At 37.9% G+C, this 20,904-nt stretch overlaps 1 protein-coding gene across 1 annotated transcript in view; it reads left to right on the top strand.

The window, feature by feature from the left end:
• The window catches only part of LOC122817384 (uncharacterized protein SCO4629-like), a 154,775-nt gene that overhangs the window by 101,039 nt on the left and 32,832 nt on the right, over window positions 1-20,904 (top strand). The gene's annotated exons all lie outside the window — the stretch shown is intronic.

Raw genomic sequence — 20,904 nt, 5'->3', positions numbered from 1 at the left:
TGTGTGTGTGTGTGTGTATCCCACCATAGGAAATCCATAGGCAGTATCAAGGCATGATCCATTAGAACCTTGTATTATTTGTTTGTGTGTGTGTGTGTGTGTGTGTGTGTGTGTGTGTGTGTGTGTGTGTGTAAGTGAAATATCCTAGTTTGTGTGTCAGCTACTTGGAACAGAGACACAGAACTCCAAAGAGGTCAGTGTGGAGTCTTGTTTGGGGCCTGGAAAGATAGAGAGAGAGAGAAAGTCCAGCCCCATGTCTGGAGTGTGCTTCCTATGTGCTCTTAAGGGAAATTGTGCTTGGTGCAGACAGCTGCATCTGAAAATATTGTGTGTATCCATTTTTGTTCCTAGTGGCCATCCCTCAATGACGTCCGTGGTGAGAACTGAAGCTTCTTGATTACTGACCTGGTAGGGGCCCTCACAATCTCCATAGGCTAAGTGTGGCAATAACCCTTTCTGATTTCTGTTGCTTAAGTCATTATGCTAAACGTTTTTGTGCACTGGGATTGTCAAAAATAGCTGCCTAACAGCAAACTTTCTAATCTCAAGCATATTATCCAGATATTCCCTTATTTTCTCTTTAGCACTGTGCATTTGCACCTCTTCTTGTTCTGTGAGATCCCCCTTATTCTACTTTACGTCAACCTTTGTCAGCCCTGCTAAGCAATTCACATTATTTCTTAACCATATATATTTTATTTCTATCCTATTTTTAAATTCCATGCTCATTTTATCCCATCATTGGCTATAACTTCTGAAGATATTTCTATCTTCCATAATAACTGCCAAATAATTTCCACTACCTATTCCTTAAACTAATCTTTTTTACAGGTAGGTGAGAAAGTGCCAGTGTCTCATTTTTACTTCATTAGCCTTGCATTTTTATCTTGATATGTGATATGAAATAGTTATTGGATGTGTGTTGAAACTTTCAGTTAAATACACATATTTTCTGTCTTGTCCAGCCAAGTTATTGTATATTGGAGAATAATATGTAAATTATGTCCAAGTTCCTACTGCTGAATTCACGTTCCATAACAAATATTTTCATAACGTTCTTCAGACGTCTACCCTTGTCATATTTTCCTTCTAGGTCCTCTAATACATAATCACTATTGTAAATCAAGTTCCATTCCCTACCTCTAAATAATATTCCCTACTGAAAGCTGATTTTTTTTCTCCCAAAATTTTCTTAAGCTCCATAGTAGCAGTTTTTGGTGGAATATAGTGTTTTGGACACATTCTAGAATCTTCCCTTCAAATGGCTGTTTTAACAAAAGACAATGTGGATCTTAATCTGGAATTTTCCTTTACTTCTTCAATGAGTCTCAGACATCTGCAAGAGAATTCCTCAGGATTCTAGGATTCATGGCTTCTATGATTCTAATGATACCTCGTGCTAGACTACACATGAAAAATATGCAGTGGTTTCTAAAATACACATGGACCCAGCATTTGCATCCCCTGGTGCTTCTAATTCCAGTTTGGGGCTTGACATCAAATTCAACAGATCCAAGTTCTCCCATTCTTTCCCCATATCCCAATCCAGTCTGTCACCACACAAATGCATCAGATTCCAGAGAGGTAAAACTGAAAGGCCTATTAAATCCTTCAGTTTAAAAGAGCTGTTGGTTGGGATCCATGCCTTCAAGTCTCTGTCCATCACCTTGTTCCCCAGGACCACTCCAAATGATTACAGGCAATTCCTCAGTTGTTTGGTATACAAACAAGCAGGGAGGTACAAGGTTGTACCCCCTATGCAGGCTGGCAGTGACAGCTTGGAAATTAGCTCTTCAGCATTCCTTAACTCTCTAAACATCTTAAATTATATCAGAGCAAAACATAGAGGTAGACAAGCTGAGAAGAACCAGGTCAGACCTTCAAAAATGGAAACTAAATGAGGGGTGTAGATCAATGTGTGTGTATGTACCTTTAAAAAGCTATCCAAGGGCATGCACAAGTGTATAAATACTGAGCACGTGCAAGCCTGATTGTCATTTTGTAGTAAGGTGTTGAGATATAAGCATGTATATATGTAAGGTCTATCTGTTAACTAGTTTGTCCATATTTTATTATGCTGCTGTCCATCCTGATGTGTTTCTATGTATTAAAGAATCTAAACGAACCCCCACCCCAAAATACTGAGCGCGTGCAAGCCTGATTGTCATTTTGTAGTAAGGTGTTGAGATATAAGCATGTATATATGTAAGGTCTATCTGTTAACTAGTTTGTCCATATTTTATTATGCTGCTGTCCATCCTGATGTGTTTCTACGTATTAAAGAATCTAAACGAACCCCCCCCCCAAAATACTGAGCGCGTGCAAGCCTGATTGTCATTTTGTAGTAAGGTGTTGAGATATAAGCATGTATATATGTAAGGTCTATCTGTTAACTTGTTTGTTCGTACTTTATTATGCTGCTATCCATCCTGATGTGTTTCTATGTATTAAGGAATCTAAACGAACCCCCCCCCCTGCCTGCTTGTCTTATGTGTTAGAGAAGGACATTCCATAAGGGGGGTCTCCGGGAATTGAACAACTTGTGGGGAACACCTCAAATAGATCTGTTCACCTTTTTTCAAAACAGACAACTAGACAAGCAAGCCTGGAAAATAGATGCATTTTTATTCTGTTGTAAAGGAATGTTCCTTTATGTGTTTCTACGATTTCCACTGAATTCCAGGGTAATTCTGAAGATTAAAAGGATACTCCAAAAATAATTCTAGTTACCCCCTTTTAGCCCAGGCAACATTGGTTCTCCCTTCTTATGGAATTGGCCAAGGGCACTAACCATCAGCTTCCTCACAGACTCGATCTAGTCATAACAGATAAGGGGAGTTTTATATACCCCAATATCAATCAACTTCAACTGACTGCCTGGATGATTCACTTTTAATAACTTTTAGGCACTTTTTTCATGAGGATGTACATTAGGTACTAAAGAAGGCAAGAAGGTGTGCTACTAGAAAATCCTATGTTTGGTAAGTGGCAGTGATTTTCTAGTTAATGCCTAGTCAATAACCAGGGCGCCATAAAGGAATTTGTACCACTGGTGCTCAAAGATTTGTGTGAGTTGCTTTCCTTTGGCCTCACATATTCCATTGTAAAGGTTCATCTTGATGCCATTTCAGTATGTTTACCCATGGATCCTCCTCTTTCTTCTCTGGTTGTTGTCAAACAGTTTCTGAAAGGTATTTTATACCTGAGACCTCCTTATAAACAGGTTGCTCCTCCGTGGGCTGCTGCTGAAATTAACTATGCCTATCAATCCAATTTAAGGTTCTTGACTTGGAAAACTGTAATTCTTGATCTGACATCTGCAAGAAGAGTGTCCAAGCTGCAAGCTCTCATAGTGGGTGAATCCTGTCTGATTTTCTACAGGGATAGAGTATCTTTAAGAACAAATCCCTCATACATGCTGAAAGCCATCAATCACCCAGTTTTCTACCCAACACCTAAAAACTATGGAGAACAGATTCTGCATTCTCTGGATGTGCTTAGGCAACTCAGATAATATCTTGACAGAAGTAAGCCCTTGAGAAAAGCTGATCAGCTATTATTTCTTATGAAGTGGCAAAAAAAGGGACACCTTGTGTGTAAACAGAAAGTTTCCAGGTGGTTGCCCACGGCTACTGTTTTTTGTTATTCCCAGCATAGGAAATCCTTTCTAGGCAGTATCATGGCATGATCCATTAGAACCTTGTATTCTTTGATGTCATGCTGGAAAGGGGTGGACTCTAGAAACATTCTAAGACAGTTTAATGGTCCTCATTACATACTTTTCCAAAGCATTACAAACCAGATTCCTTTTCTAGGTCCAGGGTCAACTTTTGCTAGGACCATTCAACAGGGTTAACTGGATTCATATTTGTTCTCCTCCCAGCATGGATAGGTTTTGAGTTCAACCCATATAGTTTAAGGGCTACTGCAGTAACAGGAATGATGAACGGGTTCATGTCAGTACACCGACAAGCGGAACATCGACATTCACTCCACCGACACATGAAATAATCGAAACCGCAAACACGGACATTTAACAGGTAAGAGGTTTACATTTCGCTAATCATGCTTACCACACATGCATAACACTGCCACACTTACTAAAACATGGTAGGCATGATTAGCGAAATTAAACCTCTTACCTGTTAAATGTCCGTGTTTGCGGTTTCGATTATTTCATGTGTCGGTGGAGTGAATGTCGATGTTCCGCTTGTCGGTGTACTGACATGAACCCTGATGAACATAGTACAGTTGTGTAAGCTGCATTTACCCATAATAATATTTTTATTTATTTATTTATTTATTTACCGGGAAATTCCGACTGGACGCATAATAATAGTAGGTGTTCAAATTCCTCTCTGTTGCAGTTGCCACACTCTCCTTCCCCCCACACTCTTGTTTATAGTTGTAGTTGGGATGTAAAGTAGGGTTGTGTTTGTTTCTACTTTGTATGTTCTATTGTTAATATTGATTAGTTATTTCAGGATGATAGACTCTTCTCTCATTGTATAGGCAGGAAAGACCTGAAGAAAGCTTAATTCTGGCTGCTGATTTCCCTCCATGGGATTAGCTAATCCACAGTCAGAGTGAAGGAGTTGTGGGAGGAGCTAGAGCTTTTTAGTGATTGACAGTCATTGTTTCCTGGGCAGGAAATGGTTTACCTTTAGTTATGCGTATTGCACACAGGCGAACAGCAACTGGGCGAAAGGCAGTTTGCAAGATATGCAAACGCCGAACAGAAAAAGGTTTGAATGTCCAAGGAGTGAATGCACATTGACATTCATTCATTGCACATTCGACATTGTGGGGAGGATTGCACTATAGTGGGGATCGGGAAATGATCCCTTTCCCCACTGTAGTGCGATCTCGGAGTTAGAATATTAAAGTAGGGGGGTGTGGGGGTGCAGGGGGGCTTGCCCCCCTGCTTTACACTTCTTTTTTTTTTTTCATTCAACATTAAAGTTTGAAAAACAGCAAATCTGCTTTTTGATTTGCTGTTTTTCGAACATTAAGGACTATCGCCGTTTTCACTTTCATGGTTAGAGTCGCTCATATGAGCATTCGTACCACTGTGATTCAGCGTTATAAAGTTAAACCACAGGAAACAACCCATATAGCATAAGGGCTACTGTACCAGTTTGAAATTTAATAATCTACTGTTATGGTTAAGTGCAACTTACACATCTGTACTTTAAATCTTACTTACTTACACATCTAGGTATCTAGTATGGTTTGTTTATATTTGCATTAATAGTTACCAAACCATAAATAAAGGATCTAAATGCATGGATGACCTGGATGTAAAAATAAATACTGAATTACCAAAATAAAAACAAAGTAGTGATAAGTGCTTTCTACTCTAGAGAACCGGAGACTTCATCAGTTAATATAATACAGAGTTAAATGCCTTTAAAGACTCTCTAATCACATGCTAAAAATCATGTGACCAAACATATTTCTTAACTTCTTCAAATAACTTGTAAAACTGACAATATTGTTTAAACCCTTTCCCCTAAATGCATCCAAAAGAATTTGCTATATATAGTCAAAGTAATCTAAAAATTATTCTTTAACCCCCTCTAAAAATTCTCCCCAACACTTTCTTAAGACAAAAATGTGAAGTTCTTAAACTTTTGTATTTTTTTGAATGTTTACATAACGCATTCAAAACATTATCTTTATTGCATACTGATGTTTATAAATTTGCTCTTTTAATTTTCTTGTGTTTTTTTGCTTACATAAAAAGATTTGCAGGCATCACAGGTTTCAATGTACACTACAAACGACATGAAACAATCAAAATAAGCTTTCCTAGTGTAAGTTCTTTAATGTTCTCACAAAAAAACATTTGGACTTATTATTATTATTATTATTATTATTGTTGTTGTTGTTGTTGTTATTACAGATGTTATTTACCATAGCACTCATATATATTTTAATACTAAATGGTTGATAAACCCTTTCAGTGTGGAAAAGTGAAGAACATTTCTCATAATGAGGTTCACTTGAGAGTTATGTAGGCACGGCATATTTATATTTTAATCATAAATATTGACTATGATTAAAAAAATAAGTCCTCAGAAATTCTTCTAGCTTATACAGCTAAGCATAAGTTAAGAATTATTGTATGGATTGTCTGGAAGTTGAATGCAGATTTACAAGTCAATCAAATAGATGTCTTACCTATTCTAATGAACTGTAGCAGTCTAAATAAGCAAATTAGTCCCTATACCACAGTATTTATTCCTTCTTTTATAGACCTTTATTGAACTATCCCTTGTGACAGAGGCAAACTTAAATTTATATGAAAGTAATCAAACCATATTAACAAGTTCACATTTACAAACATTATACATCCCATAATTTGTTATAAATCATGTAATGTAGGCAACATTATATAAATTATTCAATTCTTGCCTTATCTTAAACTGCATTCCTCCTCCAAAGCATATTTTCTGCATGTATTGTTCACACAATTTCCATTTTTTCTATATAATGTTCTCCTACTCTTTTCTAAAGATCCCAATTCCTCCTCTTTTTTCTCGGTTACAATATACACTGCTTCAAGTATAGTTGGTTTGGATTTTGATTTAGTAATTGCTTTTTAGCAGCTACCAGAATTAAATTTAATAAGGCCTTACTATGTCTGAGCACTTCAAATCCTGTATCCCAGCTCAGAAAAGCATTTCATTAGTTACACTTATTTGCTCACCCCGTATTCCTGACAAGAGTATATACTTTGTAGGGATTTTTTTAAGTCTGCCAATTCATTACACCCCCAAAACATATATTCCCAGTTACCTCTTTTTTCCCCATCACACCTCCAACATTTGCCATCTGCCTGACTGGGTGAGAAAAGTATCTATGCAAATACTTCCAGGCAAAAATCCTAAATCATCTAGACTTTCTGAATATTTGGGAGCCATACTTATGTCCTCCCATTGTTTCTTTATCAGTTGCATATCTAAGCTATTTTCCCAATCTTTTTTGACTTCTTCTGATTGATTTCTATAGTTATTGTGCAATATATTATATGCGCTATTAATTATCCCTTTTTAACAACAATTTCTGTTCTACATTCATTTAGAAACTCAACCAGTGCAGGTCTTTCATTTAGGATTCATCTATCCCTTTCTCCTTGTCTACACTATGATATCAATCCCTGACAGGGAAGACAATCACTAGCCTGCAATCCATGTCTTCTTGGCCTCTTCCCATTCTGTTACCTTTCCTTTGCTAATTATTTTTCCAATACATTGGTTCCTTTGCCAACTTCTCCAATAAATTCTTGCCCCCTGTTGTCTATTGTCTGTACCACTAATAGGTTTATATGTTCATAGGTAGGTACTAGGCTATCTGCCTAAGGGCATTTTTAAGCCTAGCCAGAGTGTGTCGGCTTTCGCCACCCCATTGATTAATTAACTGAGCCTCTGTCAAGCAGAGCCAATGAAGTGATCCCAGGGGTGTATTTTCTGTTACCCATACACTCGTCAAGGCTTCTCTTGAAGAGTGTTAGTGAGGGGCTCTGCCTAATGTAGTTAGGAATTTTGTTCCAAAGCATGGGGAGTCTCTGTGACAGGAATCTATCCCTCCAGCATGTTCTATTTATTGTTGTGGCGAGGTTTAGCTCACTAGAGCGCATGGCTCGCAGTGACTTGGATTTCTTTAGGTGGAGCATGTCCATCAATTCTGAGTTGGACATGGCTTTGTAAGTCAGGCAGAGATCACCTCTGAGTAAGCGATATGCCACTGAGTATAGCCGGAGTTTTTTTCAGTCAGGCTGCATAGGACATATGTTTGAGGCCAGTAATCCTATTGGTGAGGTGCTTTTGTGGTCTTTCCAGCTGTTGGAAGTGTCTTGTGAGGTACATCCCAAATGGGGCATTGTACTCTATGATTCTGATGAGTGACGAGTAGAGGGGCACTATAACCTCTTTATTTCTAGATGTAAACCCCTTAGTAATTAGATGGGCCACATAGAAGGATTTCCTAACTACTTTGGCAATATGATTGTCAAAGGAGAGATTACTACCTACCTGGGTCCCCAGATCTCTTATTACCTCTTCTGTATTAAGGAGGCTGCTGTCTATGCGATAATTCGTGGGTGTTTTGTTTTTCCCAAACGGGATGACTATGCATTTTTTGGCATTTAGCTTGAGGCCATGACTTTGACACCAGATGTCTGTCTCAGTAAGGCCTTTTTGAATGATGTCCGTGTCAGCCAGACAGTCAATTATGGCTCCCAGTTTGCAGTCATTGGCGAACTTGGTTAGCCATAGTCCTTCTGTGTTTGCCTGTACTTTTGAGAAATATATGCCAAACAGTAGGGGTCCTAGAACCGAGCCTTGTGGGACACCACTTGTGACTGGTTTAGAGTCAGACCTGGAGCCCGCTATTCTTACCGTGTGAGTTCTGTCTGTAAGCCAGTTGGCAACCCATCTTGTGACGTAGGGATTTATGTTCAGGCTGGTGAGTTTTTCTATAATACATGAGTGAGGAATGGTGTTGAACGCCTTGGCGAGATCAAGGTAGGCTGTGTGAACCACCTTTCCCTCATCTATGGCCTTGGTGACTGTCTCGAAGAAGTCAACCAGGTTTAGTAGGCATGATCTGCCCTTAACAAAGTCGAACTGAGTCGGGTCAAGTGTTTGGAGGTTCCCAATGTCTTTGTTAATGAGTTCCATGATGATGCGCTCCATAGCCTTGCAGACCAGGCTAGTCAGGCTTATGGGGCGATAGTTACCAGGGTCAGTTGTGGCCCCTCCTTTGTGGAGCAGAATAACTGTTGCTGTGCACCATTCTATGGGCTGAGGATGAACAGCGTGTTTAGGAGGGGGGGTTAGTTCGTTCTGTAGTTCATGCAAGACGCAGCCTGGGACACCATCTGGCCCCACTGATGCTGTGTTTTTGGCTTTTGAAAGGGCTGTTTTCACCTGTGCTTCTGTGATTTCTGGGACACTACACTTTTCTGGTATTGTTGTGGGCCCTTTTGAAGGTGAGAGGGAGGTGAAGTTTGCACTGAATCTATCTGCCAGGATGTTGGCAATATCAGTAGGTTCAGTATATTTTGTGCTATTTTGCACTAGCTCAGAGCATATCTGTGAGCTACCACTTAGATTCATGACATAGCTAAAGAAGGCTTTGTGGTTATCTTTTGAATCCTTGGCTATTTTTCTTTCGAAGTTAGCCTTGGATGATTTTATGAAGGACCTTAGTTTCTTACTGATACCGATCAGGGATGTCCTTCCTTCTTGGGATTTGCTTTTTTTCTGAACTAGTTTCCTCCTTCTGTTGTATAACCTGTTTATGGCAGAGGTCCACCAGACTGGTTTCCTTCTCTTAGGGGAGTGAGTCTTGGTCTTGCTAGGGATGGCACGATCCATGCTTCCTTGTAGGTGCTCACAGAGTGCAATTGTAAAAGATTCTGCATCTTGGGCAGTGTTATCCTTTAGCGTGGGGCTGTGAAACTTACCACCTCTGCCTTAAGTAAGGTGAAGTTTGCTTTAGAAAAGTTTTTCACTGTGGTTTCCTTGGTTGGGGGTGGTGGTGGGGTGTGGACATCCAGGGTGATTAGTTTATGGTCTGATCTAACCAGTGATGGGTTGACCTCCTGTACGGAACACCTGTCGCCCATGTTGGTGATGACCAGGTCCAACATGTTGTGGCTTCTGGTAGGGGAGTTTACCAGCTGATCCAGGGCATTTGAGTTGATAAATTCTAGGAAGCGCTGAGCCTGAGAGTTTGTACTCAAGTAGTTTTCCCAGTTAATGGTAGGGTAGTTGAAATCACCCAATATCAGGGTGTTCGGTAGGACCTTCATGTTTTCCAGTGTCTCCAGAAAGGTGGAGTGGTGGTCCTGGGTCATGGAGGGTGATCTGTAGCAGGCCAGAATTTGCATTGAAGATTTGCCCGATGTTAGTTGCACATGGATGATCTCAGAGGTATCATGCTGCTCCACTAACCTAGAGGTGTGAGTATCCTTGATGAATATGGATAAACCCCCTCCTTTTGTGTTTCGGTCCATGTTCTGTGGCCAAAATGTGTGGTATGAGTTGTGGCCCAGTAGTGCTGGAGTGCTCTCTGGAGGCTTGAACCAGGTTTCAGTTACTGCACAGATGTCAACGCTCTCCATACTTAGGAATGCTTTGAGCGCATGCATTTTGAGATTTAAACCCCTGGCGTTGAGTAGCATAACCCTCATTTTTTTACTTGTGCTGTTTACGGTAGTGGATTTGAATTTTGAGCCTTGCCTAAAAAAGGCACTATGGGGGCAGCAAGAGCCTTGGCCAGTATTTGAATGCCAAGGGGTGACAGGTGCAAGCCATCTCTTGCAAAGCAGTCATCCATATTGGCAGAATCTCCTTTCTCCATTACAGTATTGACTTTGTTCTTAGTATACTTTCTGTTACCATATGAATATGATATTCTGTATGACAGCTGTTATTCTCCTTAAGGATCTATATTTGAAATCCTATTCTTTCCTTATTTCTTGAATTATCCCCTACTTCATCATTATCCGTTTAACTTTAAATTGTAGCTTTCTGCTTGTGTTATGTATAATAGCCTTAACTGTGTAGGTCTAAAATATCCTTTCAAATCAGGTATTCCTAAACCTCCTTGTTTTGTTGGGAGGTTCAACATATTCCACTTGACTCTTGCCCTCTTACCCTCCAAAATAAAATCATTCAACTCTTTATTAATTGCTGTCCACAACTTCTCCTCTGGTTGATAAAAATATGCTTGACTTATGTATAAAACTAAATGAAGTAAACACATTTTTACTGCTTGTATCTTGCTGTCCATATCCATAGGCTGGTAGATTTGCATCTTTACTAATAAAGGTCTTGGCTGCTTTCTCACAGACATATTTGGAGCATACATATAGTGTGCCATTTCAATTAACAGTTCCTGCTGTGGAATACCAGTCCAGTTGCTTATTTGTGTCTTCATAAAATGAATACAGTCTGTTCCTTGTAGTTTCTCTGGTAGAGCAGAAAATTTCAAATTTTCCCTAAATGCTCTGACCTCTGATTCTACCAATTTTTGCAACATCTCTTCTTGAGAAGTCTCATACTCAGCCAACCTTTTCTTTATTTCGACCTCTACTTTTTGCAGTTTTGTCAGATCATCTGAATATCTTTTTAAAACTTCTTCCATGTTTCTAGCCTTTTGTTATTTGAGTTGATATACTACTTCAGTGTTTCATTTATTTTAATCAGCTCTGAACACATTTGACTTATTTTTTATCTAGATTACTGGAAGCCATGTCTTGCACCAAAGCTGGAGCTTGAACTGCTTTTTTGCTGAACAGCTGCAGGATTCTACTTGATAATTGTTTTCTCTTCACATTTAGTTGATTTTCTTTCAGGCTCTCTTAGTTTCTTTTTTGCATGCATCCAGGCAGTGTGCTTACTAGCCAGTAACTGAATTTTACTCAAGTTGACAACATCTTTCTCAGTTTTTGTTTTCACACTGGCAGTTAAGCTGTTGATCAGTGTACATCCACCATCTTCTCCAGTATTTCTTTTTTGTCAAAAAAACAAACAAACAAAAAAACAAACAAACATGCTCTGTTATAAATCTCTGAACTAATTTTACTGAAGGGCTTGCCCCTTACCAAAAATAATCATTTTAGCTTTTTTGGTGTTTTTTGTGCCCCACTTCTCAATATAAACATTATGAAGAGTAATACATTCTAGAGGTGATTTACTGGAACATAATTAAACATCAGAAATGCAAGACCCACTCCAGAGAGTTCGAAAACTTTGTGAAATACACTGTGTTGTAAAATAAGTCATTTCTAAAACTTGCTATAACACCCTTAAAGTGTTTTTTTTGTGTGTCTTCACCTCTCCACTTCCCCCAACATGGAGGCTGCAACCCCCTAGACCTCCACTATTTTTACACACAAACACACACAGGTACATGCTTATGTGTGTGTGTTTGTGTGTGTGTGTGTGTGTGTGTGTGTGTGTGTGTGTGTGTGTGTGTGTGTGTGTGTGTGTGTGTGTGTGTGTGTATATATATATATATATATATATATATACACACACACACACACACACACACACACACACACACAAACACACACACATATTTATTTATTTATTATTTATTTAACATTTGTTTACTGGGAAAGTCTGACTTGGAATGAAGCCAAATTTTAATGGAGACCCGGAGAAAAATGCTCCAAATGCATGTCTTTGTAATGTGGGAGGAAACTGGAGTACCCGGAGAAAACCCACACAAATACAGGGAGGACATGCAGACTCACACAGAAGGCACTCCAGTCAAGAATTGAACCGGAGAACTTTTTGCTGTGAGGCGACAATGTTACTGTTGCACCACTGCATGTATATAAAACACATATATACACATACACAAACAGTAACTTTAAGGTCAGTGTTATCACTACATATACTCCCCCACATCTACAGTGTTAGCTCCTCTGTTCCACAGATCTCAGTTACAATCCTTGGAAATTCAACAGGCTCCCCAATCCTGAGAAATGTTATTGTATAACATGACACAAATCTGCATGGTGAAATTACTTTTCTGGTATGTTCAAGGATGACACCAGCATAATATCAAGTGCATTTGATAGGTTCATGTTGATTCATGTATCCTGTTACTTATAAACTCAGATAATTCCATCAGTAGCTGAATGCAGGCTGTGCACGTAAATGTACATTCAAGATAAGCCATGTACAAAAAGGTTGGTAAAACACTGTAGAATCCATTCATCTTTCTATCTCTCCACTAGTCTTGGTGGAGGTTGTGGCATTAGCAGACTGAGCATGGTAGACCTACTCAACAGTCTAGAGCTAGTCCTTTGTAATTCCCAAATGTTTTCAGTCAAGCTGACATATATAAGTGTCTTAGGTCTAGTGCTGGTCTTTTTCCCAGTATTCATGCCTGGTACACTTCCCATGAAAAGCACATAGAGAGTGCCAAGTTCCATGAACCCACCAACCACATGAAGGAATCTCATTTCTGCTTCACAGTCTGTTTGTAAGGAACACGTGTGAGGAAGAGTGGATGCTTTAAAATTGTGGCTGTTTCTAAGCTGCTTCACTAATTAAGGGTTAGAGCAACCAGAAATATAATCTGGAGGATCTGGGTTTGAGTCCTAGGTGAAACCCCTACTTCTTTAATACTGTGCTGCTAGGTTTTGACTACGACCTGTGCTTCCAAAAGATTCTAATATGGCATGTCATTTGAGTCCTAGTTCTGGGAGTTTGTTGATGCATTACCCCCAGCCTATATCATGATCATAACAGAAACATACTTCCAAGATGGCTGCACACTGATGAACATCTTAATTTCAGCTCTCCCAATGTGAAAGCAGAAACTGAAAAATAAGAGCCCTTGATATTGTTGGCTTGGGTAAAATTCAGTTACTGGCTTATAAGTACACTACTTGGATGCCAGCAAAGAAGAAATGTAGTGAACCTGAAAGAAAATCAACTAGAAAAAGTGAAGAAAAACACTCTCTGGGAAAATTATACAGCTGTTCAGCAAAAACCAGTTCTAGATGCAGCTTTAGTACAAGGGATGATTTCCAGTAATCTAGAGAAAAACTCAAATGTACTCAGAGGTGATTAAAATAAATGGAATGTTGAAAGAATATAGCTACTCAAATATACAAAAGGCTGGGAAAATAGAAAAAGCTTTAATTAGCTATTCTGATCAACTGATAAAACTGCAAAAATCTGAAGTTGACATGGAGAAAAGGCTGTCTGAGTATGAGGCTTCTCAAGAACAGCTGTTTCAAAAAAATAGAGTTAGAAGACAGCACATGGAGAAAAACTGAAAATTTCTGCTGCACAAAGGAAACTTGAAGGAACAGACTTCATTAATTTTAGGAAACCACAAATAAGCAACTGGACTGGTATTCCACATCAGGATTTATTAACTGAAAGGGCACATTGAGACACTGCTCCAAATCTGACCATGAGAAAGCAGTCAAAACCTGTATTAGTAAAGATGCAATCATACCATAGGAAAGAATTGATCCTGACAAAACTGTGGAAGAAGGGAAAAGTATTACAAATTGGGGGCAGCAGATTGTTTCCAGAAAATGACTATTCACTATAAACAGGGCAGAATAGAAGATATTTTATCCCAGCAGTCAGGGAATGTCAAGAAACAAGTGTGGGATTCAAGCTGCTATGTCCAGCTGTCGTCAGAATATTTTTTCCTGGAGGATCAAAAATGTTTTTGAATACAGACCAGGCTAGGGAGAAAATAAAAAATATTTATCCAACAAAACAGTGAGCCATAAAACTGAAAGGGACTCTGCTTCTCATTCCTCTGACAGTAAAGCTCATAGAGAGGGTTTGCAAGTGAAACCTTTTCCAATGCCCCAAATGAAAATGGTTGAAAGAGAAAAAAACAAGAAGTTGACTAGAAGAATGATGAGTACCTTGGACATGAACCAGAGTCTGGTGTTGTGAGATGAAAATAAATAGGCAGAAGACCAGCAATGATGAAATTAGTGAACAAATGGGAGACTATAAAACATTAATCACACTTATGAAAAATGGTTTTGCAAGACAAAGTGCTTCAGAAAGACTGGACTTTTGTTAACTTTGTTAAACTTGTGAGTGGACTGTAAAGCATATAATCCATGTCATTAATATTTAGTAGGACACTAAAAGGAAAAAAAAAAACCTAGAATTTAACAATTTCTTAGTATTTGTGAAACATTCCATGATATAAACTACATACTATACAGTAAAGCAGTTTTGTATAGTTTGTGGTCAGGGGTATTTTAAATGTGGGGGGAGTCTTCATTGACTGTTGTATGTGTTAAAGATATGAAGTTAGCAAGTACTTTTTTAGCTGTGAGAAATATAGCCTTTTTCATTATAACAAGAGAATAAAGGCTGGAACAAAGCAATTGTACATTAATATGCTGTGATCTTGAGGTATTGGGGTGTCGGCTGTGGTGTAAAATTGTACTGATTATATTATATGTAGAATTAAGATAATTTCTCTTATTTTTACAAGGGTGGATGACTAGAATAATGTCCTTGGCTTAAGCTATAAACAAGTATTTTTTTAAGTAAGTAGGCTTAAAAAGTAAGACAAAATGGTGAAAGGCATAAAAATGCTAAGTTCAAAGATATTAGCCTGTTTTTTTTTCATTTTTTCATTTGTACATTCTGTTCTGAGTAAAATTGACAAAGATTCCTTTGTGTATTTGCAGAATTGTTTTTTTTTATTGTTGACAGCTTTCACACGAAGATGAGCTGTTTACAGATGCAAGCAACTAATCTCGAGAGTTCTGAGCATTCTTTGCTGAGGGAAATTAATACTTTAAAGGTATAATGGCAAGCAGTTTAGTGAAAAATAAAGTTTGAAACTAGTTTGAAACTATGGTGAGTGAGAAGGGATAGCAACTACCTTATTAGCCTTAACAGTCTTATTACTTTAGTGCATTTAATAGAAATATGTACATTTCAGTTCTAGTTAAATATATCCAGTTCACCTTTTCTTAGGGCTAAGCATTAATGTTTTCTGAAAGCTTACAAGTTGCTTTTTACATATTGTGTGTGAATAAAGATAAAAGAATAGACAGCAATCAGTCTAATTGGAAAGACAGGCTGTAACATGTGCTTTGGCATGGGTAACCTTAATGTGGGTCTATACTACGTTGTCGAACATTTACATGTTCGAACGTCATATGGTCAACACCATATGATTGAACATGTAAATGTTGGAACATTTCAATGGAGATCTCTGTACAGTATGGAAATGGAAGTTTTCCATTGTCTGCACTGTAGTGCAATCTCGGAGTTGGTATATTTAAAGAGTGGGGGTGTAGGGGTGCAAGGGGGCTTGTCCCCTGCTTAACCTTTCAAGTAGGTTTTTTTCTGTTTTTTATTCGAACTTTTAAGAGTTTGAGCATATGGTCACAACCATATGGTGTTCGAACTTTTAAAAGTTCGATAATATAATATAGACCCCCCTTAATTTTAGGTTAGGTAATGCCTGTAGGTGCAGCTGTCAGTTTGGGGTAATTCATATCTGGATGGTTAAACTTTATTTTTTGGAAATATACATAGCTTTGCATGCTTGTTCTAAGTTAATAGTGGTTGGCGGTGTTCTGAAAATGTCTTTAGATTTTTTTGTTTGAGAGTTTTCATCTAAATAAAATGTCTTAAAAATATGACATAGGTTCAAATGGAAATGACAAGAAGCAACTGTATAACAGATTAGCCTAGCAAAGATTAATGTGTGCATGTAATACAAAAGTTGGAAATACACATTAAAAAAACTATCATGTATAATAGTTGGGAAAATATCTTTTTATCATAATGGCTACACTGTCTATATTATATTGGAATGTAAATGGCCTTACAGATAGAGACAAAATGGAAAGAGTATTGAATTATATTAAGAAATGCAGAGTGCAAATAGCAATGCTGCAAAAGATACATTTGGAAAGAAATGAGCATGTGAACATGGAAAGGAAGGATTTCAAGATGGATATTCAGCAGAATATCAGGATAAAGGAAAATGGGAGTAATAATACTGATTGCTAGAGGGTTCTCAATAATGATAAAAGAGCAAAAAAGACAATAATGGTAGATGTGAGGTAATAAAGGGCTATTGGCAAGGGATGAGGATTATGCTGGTATGTATTTAGATAAAAATTGCTAGTATGGAGCTTAAGAAATTTTTGTGAGAAATAATTACTTTTATAGGTGGGGGACTGAAACTTTGCAATAGTTTTTCAGTAGTTTTTCAATAGTTTTTAGTCAGGAGGACCTAGAAGCAAATAACTAAAGAGGATAGATTTCTGAAGCAATTTATGAAAATATCTGGCATGGAAGACATGAATTCAGTACTTGGCACTCAAACAGAATTTACATATTATTCCCTAAGGTACAATAACTGGTCTAGGCTGGATAGAAATTATATTTCACAGGAACGTGTTCTCTTAATTGAATGCTTTGACACACATCCTATAACTATTTCAGATCATGCAATGATAAAATAAAAAATACATAGTAATGAAGTATAAATGAGACACTGGCACTTTTCCCATCTACTTGTTAGAAAGAGAGAAATTTAAGGAGTGAGTAGTGGAAATTATTTCCGAGTTATAAGGGAAGACAGAATTTTCTTCAGAAGTGCTACCTAGTGAGTGGGATAAAAAGAAAGTCAGGTCTAAAAACAAGATAGAAATAAAAGAGAAAGACGTATGGTTAAAAAATAATAAGAATTATTTAGAAGAATGGATAAGGATTAAAGAAGTACACAAAAAGGGGAATCTCACAGAACAAAAACAGGTGCAAATGCAGAATGCAGAAGAGAAAATAAGGGAGTGTTTGGATAATTTGCTAGAGTTTAAAAAGATTGCTCTTAAGCAACTATTTTTGATAACATCCCCAGAGCACAAAAACGCAAGGCAACAGAAAGTAAAAAAAGGTTATCACCAAACAGCACCTATAACAAGAAAAGTAGCCAGAGAATCTGAAAATTTGTATAAAGAATGTGGAAATCAAGAAAGAGCACAAATGGAAATATTTATCAAAGACTAAATTATACCAAGGTTGGAGGTAGATGAGATGGAATACTTAACAAGACAGAAAGATATGAGATAGAAACAGTGATGTATAATCAATTTACAAGAGTCTCCATGAAGAGATGGTATTCCTGTGGAAGTTTGGAGGTTAGGAGGGAAGAAAGCGATAGCCATCAGGGATATTTTCATTAACAGTGTGTTAAAAGGAGAGGAAGTGCCAACATCTTGGAAGAAAGCTGTGGTGGCTTTATTGCCTAAAGATGGTAAAGGCCAGGGTCATACAGACAGTTCAATTTTAAACCATGGTTTTTATACTAGCTAAAATAAAGGCAAATGTGTTGCCAAGATTGATACATATGGATCAGTGTGGTTTTCTGGAGGGGAGGCAAACATTTGACAGCATTAACAGAACAATGACAATCCACAGGGAAACAGAATCTAATATTGTTGTTGTTGGTGGGTCTTGATGCAGAGAAAGTATTCAGCAGAATGAGCTGGAATTTTATGAGTAGGGTAATGGAAGTGTTTGCATTCCCTGATACAATAATAAGGTTAATTGGGAGGATATATGAAGGATCAGAGGTTAAAATTAAAATGAGAGGGTTCTTCTCTGACAGGTTTAACAGAAGAAATAGGCAGGGATGTCCTTTTTCCCCTTTTGCTTTATATTTAGAGCCATTGCTAAAGAAAGTATAGGACTTCAAAATTCAAGGATATAACTGGTATTGTAATTGAGAAAAGTTGGCTTTACTTGCAGATTATTTTATTTTGTACCTGATAAAGCTAGAAAAAAGACTTCTCTGTGTTATATTTTGAGACAGTTTCAAGTCTTTTCAGGATATAAAGTTAGCAAAGGCAGAACAAAGCCTATAGCCATTCATTATGTACCACAAATTGATTCAGCAATACCAATATTTAAGGGGACACAATAAAATGAAGTATTTACGTATATGGATTAAAAAGGCTTCTGTTAATAAATGAATAATGTTTTGCATGAGGAATGAGGTTTAAGGGAAGTTAGTAATGGAATGAGTTGCATAAGGTTTGAATGACAATGATTGTTTAGTAGATTATATGGGATGTATAACAGTGGCGGATTTAGGCCTGGGTGCAGGGGCGCGCGCCACTCCATTTTTAAAGCCGATGATACAGAAATTAAGTTCATTCTAAACAAGGGACTGGTTATCAGTTGCATGATGTGGGCTTGGTGGCAAGGAAATCGGCTGGCGTACGCTATGTACATTATTGCGCACACTATGGCCAGCCGTAAAGTAGTAAAAAAAAAAACCATCCCTCATTGGCTCACTTTGTGTTTAAGGTCACGTCATGGTGCTACTCATTTCTGCACTTGCAGGGAGGGGTGATGACTGATCCAGTCTAGTTATTATTGGCTGCAGGTGTATTTGGCGGGCTGCTTAATTCTCGTTAAATACAGCTGCAGTCAAACCCCTTTTATTTTTCTTTCTCTCAGTGGAGCTGCTGAGCGACCATTTTTCTTTTCAGTTTCTGTTGCCTTTTTAATTCAAGGTTCTTCTGCAAGGGGGACGGACTGATCTGTTTAAACTTTTGTGTTGTGCAACGTGACCAGTGTGGTAGACGCACACTGGCCTGGATCATTTATTTCTGAAGTGTTCCTGAGGCAGTTTGGACCAAAATTGAAACAAAATACTGCAGATCCCATATACTATAGCTTCGGTTACAAAGTGTATGCTCAGGTCTTTTCAAAATCAGATCATACTTAAGTCGTTTTTCCATTAGGAATGGCGAGGTGGCAGATCCTACAGAGTTGGCTCCTTCTTTTATCCACCCTTCCTGTTGCCTGGGTAAGTACTAGGCCCTCATTTAAAGTCCAGTTCCCTAGCAAGACAGATTTCCTGCAGTTGTAGAAATATGGTCTTTGGTATTATTTTCTAGTGATTTGTCAACTTGTGACTCATAATCAGCTTGCAAGTGTGTTTGCATTAATGCCAGGCTGCATTCAGATTTTTAAAGGCTTTCTTTAGCTCTGAATTAATCTGTGGAGCAGGCCTTCCTTGCACGTTTGCTCTGTTCAGTATAGTGCATATTTAGCAACTGTAAAAAATATTAGAAAGTACTAAACCACAGTTCCACAGTCTGAGTGATTTATTTCACAGGACCACTCAGGACCACTGTGTCACAGCCATTTCTGTTCTAAGCTTTATGTTTTTTTTTCGGCCAGTCTGTTTAAAAACTTTTTGGGATGATCTTACCTTTAGTGGGCTTTTCTCTTTCCAAAACTGATAGTAGTGATGATACATGATCACTGAATACAAGAGGTTTATCTTCTGCACATTGCATGTGTGACTACATTTGAAGCATATCTTTTCTATTACCACATGTTTAATAGATATGGAGTTAAAATTAGTAAGCTTTATGATAGGGTAGGAAAAATATTCATATGGTATGCTGTATGGAAGCAAATTGTGTCTAGGATCCCAGTGCATGTTAAAGTCACTAAGATAAAATGCATTACTGCATTGTAAATATGAATAATAGTAATAACAAACCTGTTTACACATTTGGAATTAGTTGGAGTTTGGTAAAGGAGGCTTCTTTTAGTTCATCGCTGGTTTGCGTGTGAATGAATTATTACACAGTTATGGTCGTGACTTCATGAGATGATTGTGCAGTTGGTACTGTTTTGACTAGTACAACTCCTCTACTTGCTCAAATGTAAATGTCTCACTTCAGAAGGAATTATGCATTGCCTGAATGTAATGAAGGATACTGTCACTATTCTTCAGCCATGACATCTGTAGGATCATGTTCACAAAGATAACAATCAGTAGTTACAGTATTGTATGTACAGGTAGGACAAGCACCATTAGTACATTATGTACTATTGCTGGGTGCTAGGCCTACTACTGTATTAGCTCGATACATTTATGCTTTACATATGATTTTGATTATGCTGGCAGAAATAATAATAGATAACACTGTTAATTGGGTATGCTATTGGGGTATTGTAAAATTTTCTTACTTTTAAACATTGTGACCTGGAAATAGTCACTATAGAAGTGCTGAGTTCCTAGGAGTGATGGACTTGAAGAGGGTTGAGACCTTCCCATTCCAGCCACAGTATGTCTACAGCTTAGTAGTGCTAAACCAGCACGATACCCCCTTAGTGCTTGCAGAATGCTGGCCAGCAACAGCAAAGAGTTACTCCATCATTTTCAAAAACAACTACACAGCAGGTGGTTAGAACTGTAGCTTTTTCCTATGATATAAACCTGCTACATGTTTAAGCCAGAGAGAAAATCAGCATTTAGTAGTCATGCAGAATGACCTTCAAAAGTTTTGCTTATTTGTCATAAGATCTCAAATAAGCATCACAGCAAGAGGTTCTC

Source organism: Protopterus annectens, chromosome 12.part0, assembly GCF_019279795.1.
Source record: "Protopterus annectens isolate FY-2018-M chromosome 12.part0, PAN1.0, whole genome shotgun sequence".
In the NCBI taxonomy this organism is placed as follows: domain Eukaryota; kingdom Metazoa; phylum Chordata; order Ceratodontiformes; family Protopteridae; genus Protopterus; species Protopterus annectens.
The sequence above is the reverse complement of the archived record's forward strand: the minus strand, read 5'-3'. Positions and strand labels throughout refer to the sequence as shown.